The sequence below is a fragment of the Leopardus geoffroyi genome, chromosome A2, assembly GCF_018350155.1.
Source record: "Leopardus geoffroyi isolate Oge1 chromosome A2, O.geoffroyi_Oge1_pat1.0, whole genome shotgun sequence".
Taxonomy (NCBI): Eukaryota; Metazoa; Chordata; class Mammalia; order Carnivora; family Felidae; genus Leopardus; species Leopardus geoffroyi.
Window position 1 is genome coordinate 78999962 of NC_059331.1, and position 12340 is coordinate 79012301.

Sequence of the window (12340 nt, forward strand, 5' to 3'; positions counted from 1 at the left end):
GATCAATACTGACTGCCCAGAGCCTGGGTTGGATTTCATATTTGTAAAGGGACAGATAGGTATTTTAGACGTTTTGGACAGAATGGTCAAAGTGGCAGTTACTCAGCTCAGCGCTTGGAGTATGAAAGCAGCCATGGACAATACATAAACAAGTGAGTTGTGGTTGTGTCCCAATAAAACTTTATTTATCAAAACCAGCAGGCAGCAGGCTGAATAAGGTCCTCAGGCCATAGTTTGCCACCCCTCACCTTAGAGACCACTGTGTTATAAGGAAATGTAAATGATGTCTCGAGGCCCAGGGGCAGTGTTGTGATCAATTAGTCTTATCTGCACAGGTGCTGTTAAGGGGAGTAACAGGTTCTACTGGTTATTCTAACAGGTCCACGGGTCCACAAAGTGGGCTATGCCTTTCTCAGGATGTGTATATGATCCATTGAGATATGGGGAAAAACACATTAGAATTTGTTTTATTTTTATCTTACCTGTTTTCATTTCAGACTATTGATCTTGGCTACCCCATCATGAATCCATGGAATTTGCAATGAATCAGTCCATTCATGCTAATCAGAAGTCAGGATTACAAACCTCTGAAAAGGATATTATAGCATATGTGCCCTTGAGTGGTAATATCTGTCCGTTGCCTGTGTCTGATGGTCTGGTCTGAGCTATGTATGTCTCTCAGGAACTCTCCTGGGAGGAGGGCAGAGGGCCCTAATTCCTTGCAGGCAGTTTTTTTGGGCAGTATGGTGGACTTGCCATGCTTCAGGAGTCTTGGACTTACAGTTCTGTCTTGAATCTGATCAGCAGCTCAGCTGTTAGTCAAACCCAAAGAAAGGGAACACTCCACCCCTGTGAACGCGCATGCGCGCGCACACACACACACACACACACACACACACACACACACACACACACACCATTCACAAGAGCACTGAACAGATTGTGCTTTCCTGGCCTCTGGCAGTCTACCTCTTCCTTGATCATTCAGACCTGCCATCTATGGGTGGACAAGTTGCACACTGCACAAGAGTGCTATAGCTAGGGAGGCATCATTGACATCGGAAGCATGTTAGACTTATACTTACTGTAATATTCTGGCGTATAGCAGCATCATGCTCTAACAAAATCAGTCCATTATGACACTTTCTGACCAATGGATGTAACATATCGAGGAATAGGTGCCTTTTTAATTCCACAAAGGTACTGTGTGTGTTAGCAGCAGCCACAGCTGTATGACACCTGTATTACGTAAAGAATGGAAAAGAAGAAAAATACACAGAATACCAAAGATTCAAGTGTCTTAACACTTCTTACATTAGAACAAACCTTTTTTTTAAAATTTTTTTAATGTTTTTATTTATTTTTGAGACAGAGAGAGACAGAGCATGAACAGGGGAGGGGCAGAGAGAGGGAGACACAGAATCTGAAACAGTCTCCAGGCTCTGAGCTGTCAGCACAGGGCCCGACGCGGGGCTCAAACTCACGGACCGCGAGATCATGACTGAGCCAAAGTCAGCCGCTCAACCGACTGAGCCACCCAGGCATCCCTAGAACAAACCTTTAAGAGTAAGGGTCTGGAGGGGCGCCTGGGTGGCGCAGTCGGTTAAGCATCCGACTTCAGCCAGGTCACGATCTCGCGGTCCGTGAGTTCGAGCCCCGCGTCGGGCTCTGGGCTGATGGCTCAGAGCCTGGAGCCAGTTTCCGATTCTGTGTCTCCCTCCCTCTCTCTCTGCCCCTCCTCCGTTCATGCTCTGTCTCTCTCTGTCCCAAAAATAAATAAAACGTTGAAAAAAAAAATTAAAAAAAAAAAAAAAGAGTAAGGGTCTGGAGCTGATGGTCTACCCTCAAATAGCACCACTTTTGACTGGAGGTAAAGGAGCAAAGAGACAGAAATTATTTTTCTCCCCATCTCAGCTGCTCTCCCTTATCACACAGAGAAGAGGAGCTGAAAAAGGCAAACCAGAGAGATGTGTGTTGCTGTTAACCCACACAGAAGGATGTGATGAAGTTAAGACTCTCCTTAACAAAGAGTCACTTGTTGTCTTGTGGCTTCCCAGTATTCATTCCCCTTTCTCCTAGTAATAACCCCCCACTTTCCCTTTGGGAAATAGGTTCTGCTCCATTGTGCAAAGCCTATGCAATTGCCCAACAAAATAGCCTGCCTTCTACTGGCCAAAGGGATGGTCATGTGATTCAAACTAAGCCAGATGTGCTCTCTCTCTCCCTCTCTCTGATGGTTAACTTAAGGTGTCTACTGGGCTATGGGATGCCCAGCTATTTGGTCAACCATTATTCTGGGTGTTTCTGCAAAGATGTTTTTGGATGAGATTGGCATTTTAATTGTATGTGGGTGAGACTCGTCCAATCAGTTGAAGGTCTGAATTAAAAAAAAAAAAAAAGACCAACCCTCCCCTGAGTAGGAGAGAATTATCCAGCAGATTGCCTTTGGGCTTCATCTGCAACATAACCCCTCCTGCCTGATGGCCCTACAAATGATACATCACCTCCCCCTGGGTCTCCAACTCCAACTCACCCTGCACATTAGGCTTACCAGCCTCCTTAATTGTGTGAGCCAATTCCTTATCAGAATTATCCCTCTCTCTCTCCCCCATCCCTTTCTGTGTATATTCTATTGGTTCTGTTTTTCTCTGGAAAATTCTAATACATTCTCCCTCTCTTCCTCTGGATTTTGATGCATGGGGAGACACACTCAAAAACATAAGAGTAGCTGGAAAGCATTCATTTCAGCAGTGATGTCATGATGAGACATTCGGGGACCTCAGTCCTGCTACCTAAACCCCTCCAGAGATGCTTCATTCTTGTCCTTTCCTGAAACTGGTTCTCAGTCTTTCCTAGCAATTTCCCGTATCTTCTTTCAGCCCACAAATATTTACTGAGTACCTACTCTAGTCAAGGTCTGTTCTACTGGGGGAAGAGTGGTGATCAAGGTAGGCCTGCTCTCTCTCGTGGAACTTGTTTTCTAAAGAGTCCTTTTCTTAAGTAGGTTAACTCTTGGGGCACCTGGGTGGCTCAGTTGTCCAACTTCACTTGGCTCAGGTCCTGATCTCACAGTTTGTGAGTTCGAACCCCACTTTGGGCTCTGTGCTGACAGCTCAGAGCCTGAAGCCTGCTTCTGATTCTGTGTCTCCTTCTCTCTCTACCCCTCCCCCACTCACCCTCGGACTCTCTCTCTCTCTCTCTCTCTCAAAAATAAATAAACATTTAAAAAAAATTTTAACAGGTTAACTCTTATCAAAGAGTTGGTCTCTGATGCTTGCCACCAAAGAATTCTGATTGATACTAATATTCTCCATTTGGAGATTGCTGGCTCTGCCCCTTCTCTAGGTCATCTTGGATAAATGGGATGCCAGTCCTCCAGAAAAGTCAGAGGAGAAACCCCCAGCTCTGCACAATCCTTGCAAGCCACTTCCCTCTGATCACCCCCAAGAAAACCACCTGAGAACCCACCAGTGGGCTTGTCTAATGTACTCACTTTAGGATAACACCTGACTCGACAGGAACACCTCCATGACAGTGGCTTCTCCACTGGAAGCCATCTACATCATCGTTTCTCCTCTCCTGCTTACAACCTGAGAAGATACATTACAACAAGCATTACCTTGCTTTCGTCTCATTATGATTTGTTTCACATTTAATCTTCTTCACCAGAAGCATTTTTAATGCCCTCCCCCAAGACCCACAGGATTTATTCTCGGATTAGGCAGGAGACAAGATGAGAGAAGCTGATCGAAGGGGCTAGACATGGCTTTTTCATGAGGTAGCACCGGACGGCTATTTAACACAACCGAAACTCTATCCTGAAGCAAGGAGGCATGCTGTTTGCCTCACTGCGGGGGTGTCAGTGACTATGGCTGGGAATTGTCACCGTTTAGTTTAGCACTCCTGGCAAACCCTGGAGCCAGCTTGCATAATGCAGTGTCTAAAGAACATGATTCTTGTTTGCAGTTAAAAATAGAACACGGTCACATAACAACTCGTACAGAAACCGTGAGGCTGGTGGAGGAACCAAATTGAATGACAGTCACAGGGGGTTACTGAACACCTGCCCCAGTCATTCAGAGCCTGCGCTCTCTGGGAATGGCCAGCACACAGAAGCCAGCTCTGCCCTGAAATCAAATGACAAAAATAAACAACCAAACTGACCCAGTTCAATCAAGAAACATGAGTGCACCTTTAAGCAGGCAGCAATTCAGGTAGCCTCTCCAGGCCAAGCCTCCTGGGAGACTTAGCTCTGTGTTCTAAAAGAATTAACTGTTGTAGATTCAGTGGCAGACATGCTGGGTTTACAGCTGGACTGAAAGCCGCGACCGAGTTAGGTCTGAATTCCACCCTCACTGATATGTTTTCACTGCAGGCACACGTGTTCTGCTCTGTACAGAATGCACTAAACGTGGTTCCCTGGCTCCTTCTAAAACAGATGCAGGCGTCTCGTGACCCACTGCTGGGGCTCGCCAAGAGCTGAGATTTAGAAAAGAAAGATTTGGGTTTCCATACCAGGAAACACATTAACACTGTAGTAGAGTTCTCATTGGAAGAAAGGTCATGCCAGCGAAGGAGTAGAGACCTCCTGCCTGGCAACATACAAAGCGAAGCTGTCAGAACTACTGATATTGTAATATACTACCAGGAAAAAAAAAAAAAAAAAAAAAAAAGGATGTGAGAGAACAAAAAGAAAAGGAGGCTTCTGCTTCCCCACCCCGGCCCTCCCCAGCCCTCTGGCCTGACAAATCACTTCTCTCTCTGCCTCTCTTCCCCCTCTTTAAAATTGGCCTACGGTGACTGTTTCCTTCCAATGGCGCCAAAACAGTAGAAAGTTTAATTGGATACGTGTGTCAGTTCTTTGTTTCTGACTGTGGAATTCCAGAGCGGCCATATCCTGTGTGCTTCACAGCCACCTGGGGAGCTTATAAAATTACAGTAGCTGGGCCACACCCCTGCAGATGGGGGGACGGTGGGTCCCAGGCACGGGTAGGTTTTAAAAGTCCCCCCAGGTGATTCTAATGTGCAGCTAGGGCTCAGAACCATGAGCTGCGACAGAGAGAAAAAAAAAAAAAACAACTCTCTATTGCTCCCCCAGAGAAAGGTGGAAAATGAAAGACACGTGGATTCTCCCACCTCCTCCAAATCTTCAAAGGGTTTCTTTTCATGGGGTTAGACAAATTGTCTTGTTCCCAGACTTCTCCCTCCAATTTCCCCCACCCCTCTGCCAGCATCAATCAAGAAGGAAACGAACTAAATATTTTGAAGAGGTGGCTGGGGACTTTTTATTGATTTAAAAAAAAAAATTTAAGTTCATTTCTTTTGAGAGAAGGAGAGTGCAAGCAGGGTAGGGGCAGAGAGAGAGGGGGAGAGAGAGGATCCTAAACAGCCTCCACAGGGTCAGTGAAAAGCCTACTGTGAGGCTCGAACCCACATGAAATCATGACCTGAGCTGAAACCAAGAGTCAAATGCTTAACTGACTGAGCCACCCAGGCGCCCCACTTTTTATTGTTTTTAATTGAAGCAAATTCTAAGTAGCACTTAAGTGTATTATGGGGGCACCTGGGTGGCTCAGTCGGTTAAGCGGTCGACTTTGGCTCAGGTCATGTTCTCACAGTTTGTGAATTTGAGCCCTATGTCAGGCTCTGTGCTGACAGCCCAGAACCTGGAGCCTACTTCGGATTCTGTGTCTCCCTCTCTCTCTCCACCCCTCTCCAACTTGTGCTCTCTCTCTTTCAAAAATAAATAGATAGATAGATAGATAGATAGATAGATATTTAAATGTATTATGGTCTTTGCCTCCAAGTGTATCTTTTAGAATTCACTCAGTCCTGGGGCACCTGGGTGGCTCAGTCAGTTAAATGTCTGACTCTTGATTTCAGCTCACGTCATGATCTCACGGTTCCTGAGTTCGAGCCCTGCATCAGACTCTGTGCTGACAGCATGGAGCCTGCCTGGGATTCTCTCTCTCCCTCTTTCTCTGCTCCTCTCCTGCTTGTGCTCTTTCTCTCTCTCTCTCAAAACAAATACATAAAAGATTTTAAAAATAGAGTTTATTCAGTCCTGAGGCATTTATACCCAACTGGAGGGTCTTACAGTCCTCAGTCTGTGCCACCATGTTCAGAACAGGCTGCTGTCTTCACACCCAGCTGGTGACACTGTCCCCTTCACCTTGCCATGGGCCCTTATTAGTAAAGGATGCCTGGGTGTTAAGCACCCCATCCCCCTATAAAAAGTGAATGATTCAGGGTAGAGCATCTTACTATGGTAAGTCCCTTGATGAAGGACTTAATGTCTCAATGCAGGTTGGCCGGTCTAGTTTTCTCTGTACCCCCACTAGGCTCCATGCCCCCCCCCCCCACTAACACATTTGTTACAAAGCTTGTTCCACAGGTCATTGTGTCTCCCACTGGAATAAGTCCCAGAAGACCCAATGTTCATTCCATGCCCTCCTATAGCCTGTAGTTTGTCCTTTGCCCTTGAAAGCACCCTGTGTGCTTCTGCTCTGTTGAATCAGACGTTTGAAAGGAGGTGGAAACCTTGAAAGAGAAACCAAAGGACACAGCAAGGGTCACAGTGATGTGGTTAAGAGCTGGGGAATCAAACAGGCCTTAATTTGAATCCTATCTCTATCACTTTCTAGCTATGCACCTGAGATATCATACCTAACCTCTCTGAGCCTCAGTTTACTCAAGTGTAAAATAAGTTTAGTTATAAAACCTACATCATAGGATTGGCATAAGGACAAAATGAGATGTACCTGGTGGCATCATGTGACCATCCCAGAAGGCAGTCACAACTGCCACTGTTATTATTAATAAAGTTGAGAGTGAGGAGGGTGGTGGACCACTGATATCTCCTCAGAATCAATGTCAACTGTGGAGCAATGGGACCTGGGGGAGAAAACCTGAGTTTAGAGCCATCCCTTCCTCTGTGATTTTAGACCAGTAGCAGCATGTCTTCAAGCTTCAGTTTCCCCAGGTGCAAAATTGTGGCAATAATAATATAACCACAATGCCGACTTCACAGAGTGGTTACAAGGACTAAATGCAACAATGCACATAAATGTGCTTTGCAAGCTCAAAGAACCATATAATATTAGTAATTATGACTCACACCCAATTCTCAACATTTTCTTGTCCTGAAAACTGATAAAAGGAATAAACGGCTTCTCTAAGATTAGAAATGGAAGAAAATGAGACTTGACTAGGGCGCCTGGGTGGCGCAGTCGGTTAAGCGTCCGACTTCAGCCAGGTCACGATCTCGCGGTCCGTGAGTTCGAGCCCCGCGTCAGGCTCTGGGCTGATGGCTCTGGGCTGATGGCTCGGAGCCTGGAGCCTGTTTCTGATTCTGTGTCTCCCTCTCTCTCTGCCCCTCCCCCGTTCATGCTCTGTCTCTCTCTGTCCTCCAAAAAAATAAATAAACGTTGAAAAAAAAATTTAAAAAAAAAATGAGACTTGACTCTCATGCCTCTAATCCAACAACTCAATAAAGTCTAGGCAAAGGGTGAGCCCCACAGAGAGTGAGGGATCTGATCAAAAGCGGGCAGCAGTGCTGAGCTAATAGTTCTGGAATGATCCCCTCCTTTAATTCAGCGACTGCCTAGTGTTTATTTACCATATTATCTCCCATCGCTTCAGAAGATATCCTAACAATTAAAGTTGTTGATTTTCATAAACGATGACCTTCATAAAAGATGGCCTAATATCACAGGGCAAAAAGAGAGAGGGCAGAAAATACCATAATTATGTTTCTTTCTTCAAGGAGCCTTTTTTCTTGGCTATCATGGTTTTTTTTTTGTTTTTGTTTTGTTTTGTTTTGTTTTGTTTAGTGTCTAACTTTTTAAATAATATGTTGGGTTTTGGGTGACACTTCCCTGGTATTTTTTTTAGGGGTTTTCCAATTTCTGCTGACTTTGCTAACCGACACAAGTTTCCATTGCTATCATAAACATTTCTTTTTTTTTTTTTAATTTTTTTTTTTTAACATTCATTTATTTTTGAGACAGAGAGAGACAGAGCATGAACGGGGGAGGGTCACAGAGAGAGGGAGACACAGAATCTGAAACAGGCTCCAGGCTCTGAGCTGTCAGCACAGAGCCCGACGCGGGGCTCGAACCCACCAACCGCGAGATGGTGACCTGAGCCGAAGTCGGACGCTTAACCGACCAAGCCACCCAGGCGCCCCTATCATAAACATTTCTAATTTGAAAGTTAAAGGCAGGGAGCACCTATGCCAGCACAAGAAAGGGAATTTAATGTCAGATTGTTACTAGCTACCTGTAAGCAGGCCCTTGGATGGCTCCTATCAAAGTGGAGGCTTTCTCTGGGTCCTGAGCTACCTAATTACATACTCTCTTCCTCCCCCATCTGCCAGCTGTCTTCAGAGCCTCCACTGACCCAAGATGCTCCCCATTCACATTAAAGATAGAGATGACTATGGCACCTGGGGGGCTCACTCAGTTGAGCATCTGACTTCAGCTCAGGTCATGATCCATGAGTTTGGGCCCGCATCATACCCTCTGCTATCAGAGCAGAGCCCGCTTCAGATCTTCTGTCCCTCCCCTCTCTCTGACCCTCCCCCACTTGCACTTTCTCTCTCAAAAATAAATAAACCTTTAAAAAAAAAAGATACAGATGACTTAGGACACCTTAAAATGCTGGTCCTCCAGGGCAGTGTTCCTTTAGGAACATTCAAAATTTAGCCAAAGGAAAGAGATTCCAGTAGTAGAATTCCAGGCTTCGCTCTTGGGGGGCCCAAGGGGTGCGATGGGAGCAGGCAGGACATTATGGCTCCAGTAATACTTGCAGTGGGTGGTATGGAGTCCTTAGAGGACTTCCTACCTCTTTGCCCACTGTCCACTAGAAAGCAATTAGGGCCAACCGGATCTGTGGACATGGGAAATGAGCTGGATGAAGAAAATTTGCAAAGAATGCACAGGAGGGCCACTCCTCCAAAATTTTTTACATGTTTGTGGAGGCCACGGGGTTAACTCAAAGGGAAGAGGGGCAATCCAGCCATTAGGAGTGTTCTCTGTCCTCGAAAAGGCTCTGAGGAGGAATGTCTTGGAGTTGGGGTATGTGTACAATATGCATTAACAATAAGGAGTGCCCCTTTTGAGAGCTTTTTTCCAATCCCCATATAACTTCATTTGTATCTCCAAATTAGACAACAAATTAAGAGCAAGAAAGGAAAACTTTAAGTCACTCATTCAAATCTACCAAATCAAAAGCTCCACTTATGCAATACTACATTTCACCAGCCAAAATAGCAGTGTGCATTTATTTTAGTCCTTGGCAAGTATTCAAGTGCAAGAGCCTATGGAGGTGTTATGAAAGGCACTGGCAGGTAATTGTATAAGGCAGGCAAACCGGGAAATGGATCTTCTTAAATGACCAAAAAGAAAGGGGATCCTGATTAAGATGACATCAGCTCCCAAGAGGTCTAGTCACCCTTTGAGGGGCTCTAGACTCGTAAAAGAATGACCAGGTCAACAGGCAGTAAGTCATAAAGGGACTAACACTTGCCCAAAACGAATGGAAATCTGAATTGTTGACCTCAGGTCCCCATGCCCAACTCCTGACACACTAGTAAAAATTTTCCTTTGCTGTGCTGGGCCAGCTCTGCCCCCAACTGAAGTGAATATTAGACAAATATTTGAAGAATATCATTTCAAGGGGGTGACAAATTATTTGCCTGCTTGCATCAGCCATCTTTGTTCAGGGTGCCTCTTTAAACCCAGTGGCTTTACAAGCCAAGAACACAGAGGAGAGGTACAGTCCAGGACTATCAACATTGTCTTCTCTCTTTCATCTTCTAACACAGGCGCCCAGTGCCCTTAGGCTGCCCAGAGTCAGGAAAAAGGTGAGGTAGGATGAAGAGAAGAGAAGGACAATGAAGCCAGGCCTGCTCCCTCATCCAGGACTGTTTCACATATGCTTCATGGCATGCGGGAGCACCAAAGAGAATTCCATTTTTTGAGGACTTCTTACCTGCCAACAACTGCTGATTGCCTTACATACATTATCTCTTTCGAATCCTCACAATGCATGGAGGTGGTTTTCAACATTCCCACATTCCATATGCGGCTCTAGGGAAATTAAGAAATTTATCCAAATTCACACAGGGGTTCAAAGCCCTTGGGAGGGTCTGACCTCCCAAGCCCCTGTTCATACAGGAGACATGTTATAATCCTCTTAGATTCCCTTGGTGCCACACTGGCCTGGACCCTCAGCCATAGGCTCTGTCTGGCTCGGTGACCTCTACAACCCAAGAACTTACTCCAGCTGGGGCCAACTAGAGTCTTGCTGGGAGAATCAGGACCTTCCCCTTGCTGCTGTTGGGTAGCTCAGCCAACATGTCACATACCCTGACATTTTGGCTTCTCCCACCAAACACGGGCTGTGAAATCTGGTTTCCCTGATACCAAAAGGGGCCAGAGAAGCAACCCAGAAGTGGTGCCCAGTAGTTATCTTCTCATTGGAGAGACCTAGTCTGACAGTTTTCTTCACTTCCTCCCTTCCAACGACTCCTCCAAGGCACAGTCTCTCTCAACATCCTCCCTGAAGGACGTTCCCATGTGGCTAAACAGATACACCTGCCGACTTACCAGCCCTGTGTCTTCAGAGCCCTTTGTGGAGCCATGCTAAGGCCACCCCGCTGCATTACTCCCCACCTTCCTACCTCCCTTCACTTTACTTTCACCATCACTGCTCAGAGATTGCACTTTGTAAGTAAAGCAAGCCTGAAACCCAGGCTTTCCAGTTTTGTCTTGACTTAATTATTTATTTTGACATTCTTAATAATGTGATAAGTACCTGCAAGCCTGCCATCCAAAACAAAAGCGAAACTCTTGACATAACCTTCATCTAACCATGTGGTCCCCCTCTCATTCTCCCCCTGTCCCCATACAATACAACCATCATCTACACTTCCTTTGCTTTTTTAAAATGTGCAGTTTTATTGCATCTATAAATATTTCTATAAAGTATATTCTTATATTAGTTGTTTTCTATAAGAATTATATGAATTCTATAGAACTCTATAAGAATTATATGATATTGTATACTTTTAGGACATTTGCTTTCTTCACTTAATGTTTTCTTGTTTCATTGCTAGGATTTATCCACATTGTTGTGAGTTAGCTTTGTTCAGTTGTTTTTAATGCCATGTAATATTCAGTTGTGTGAATATGTTACAATTCATCCACCCACTCTCCTGTTGATGGGCATTTGAGCTGTCTCCAGGTTGTCACAGGTTGTCAGCTCAACCTGTTGAGCTGTCTCCAGGTTGTGATTAGTGAAGTTATGAACATTCTTGCACACATCTCCTGTTGTATATCTGCATGAGTTTCCCTTGGGTCCATCCCTCAGAATGAATTGTTGGATCATATGTATACAAATGTTCAACTTTAGGAGATATGCCAAACTGTTTTCCAAATTAGTTAACCAAATCTGTGCCCTTTCTATCATACTCAGAAAAAATACTCTAAAATCCAATGTTTGTAGTTCCCCCTAGTTCTGACAGCTGCCAAAATTGAGAATTGCTGGTCGGCAGGAAAGTACCTTATGTTTCCTCTGAGTATTTGATTTTTTAAGAGGATGCTTGGAGAGGCAGTGATTTTCATCCAAAGCAGTGACTTTCTCAGGCTGAATATTAGAGGGCCTCTTTCTCTGTAGGCCCTTCCAGATTCACTCAGTCAGCGCTTCACTGACATGCTTACTAAGTTCTCGGGCTGCATAAGACCTTGACGATCCAGTACTGGGAGACAGCCCTGCCTTCAAACATTCTAAAGTTTGGGCACCTGGGTGGCTCAGCTGGTTAAGTGTCAGACTTCGGCTCAGGTCCTGATCTCACAGTTCGTGAGTTCGAGTCCTGCATCTCCTCTGTATCCCTTGCTCTCTGCACCCCCCCCCCCCAGCTCATTCTCTCTCCCTCCCTCTTTCTCTCTTTCTCTCCCTCTCTCTCTTTAAAATGAATAAAATAAGATAGACAAACATTCTAAAGTCTGATGTGGGAGAAAGACAAGAAGACTAGTCATCTTGGGATGCTATCTCAGTCTTCCTATTTCTTCCTCACCCTTTCTCCCTAGGCAAATGGTAACTCAGATTGACAGAAAGCAATGGGGGTGGGGAGCAACAGGAAGTCTTCAGAGAGAGTGGGCAGGTATACACTAAACTTGAAGTTACCCAAAGGCAAATAATTTCAAATAGTCCCACCTGGTTATTTGCTATCATCAACCCCTTCCACCATAAATTTCCTGGGAGAAACTGTCCCCTCCTGACAAGGACACCTGGTTCCATGGTAAGTCAGAGGCCTGACTACCCCATTCTTGGAGAC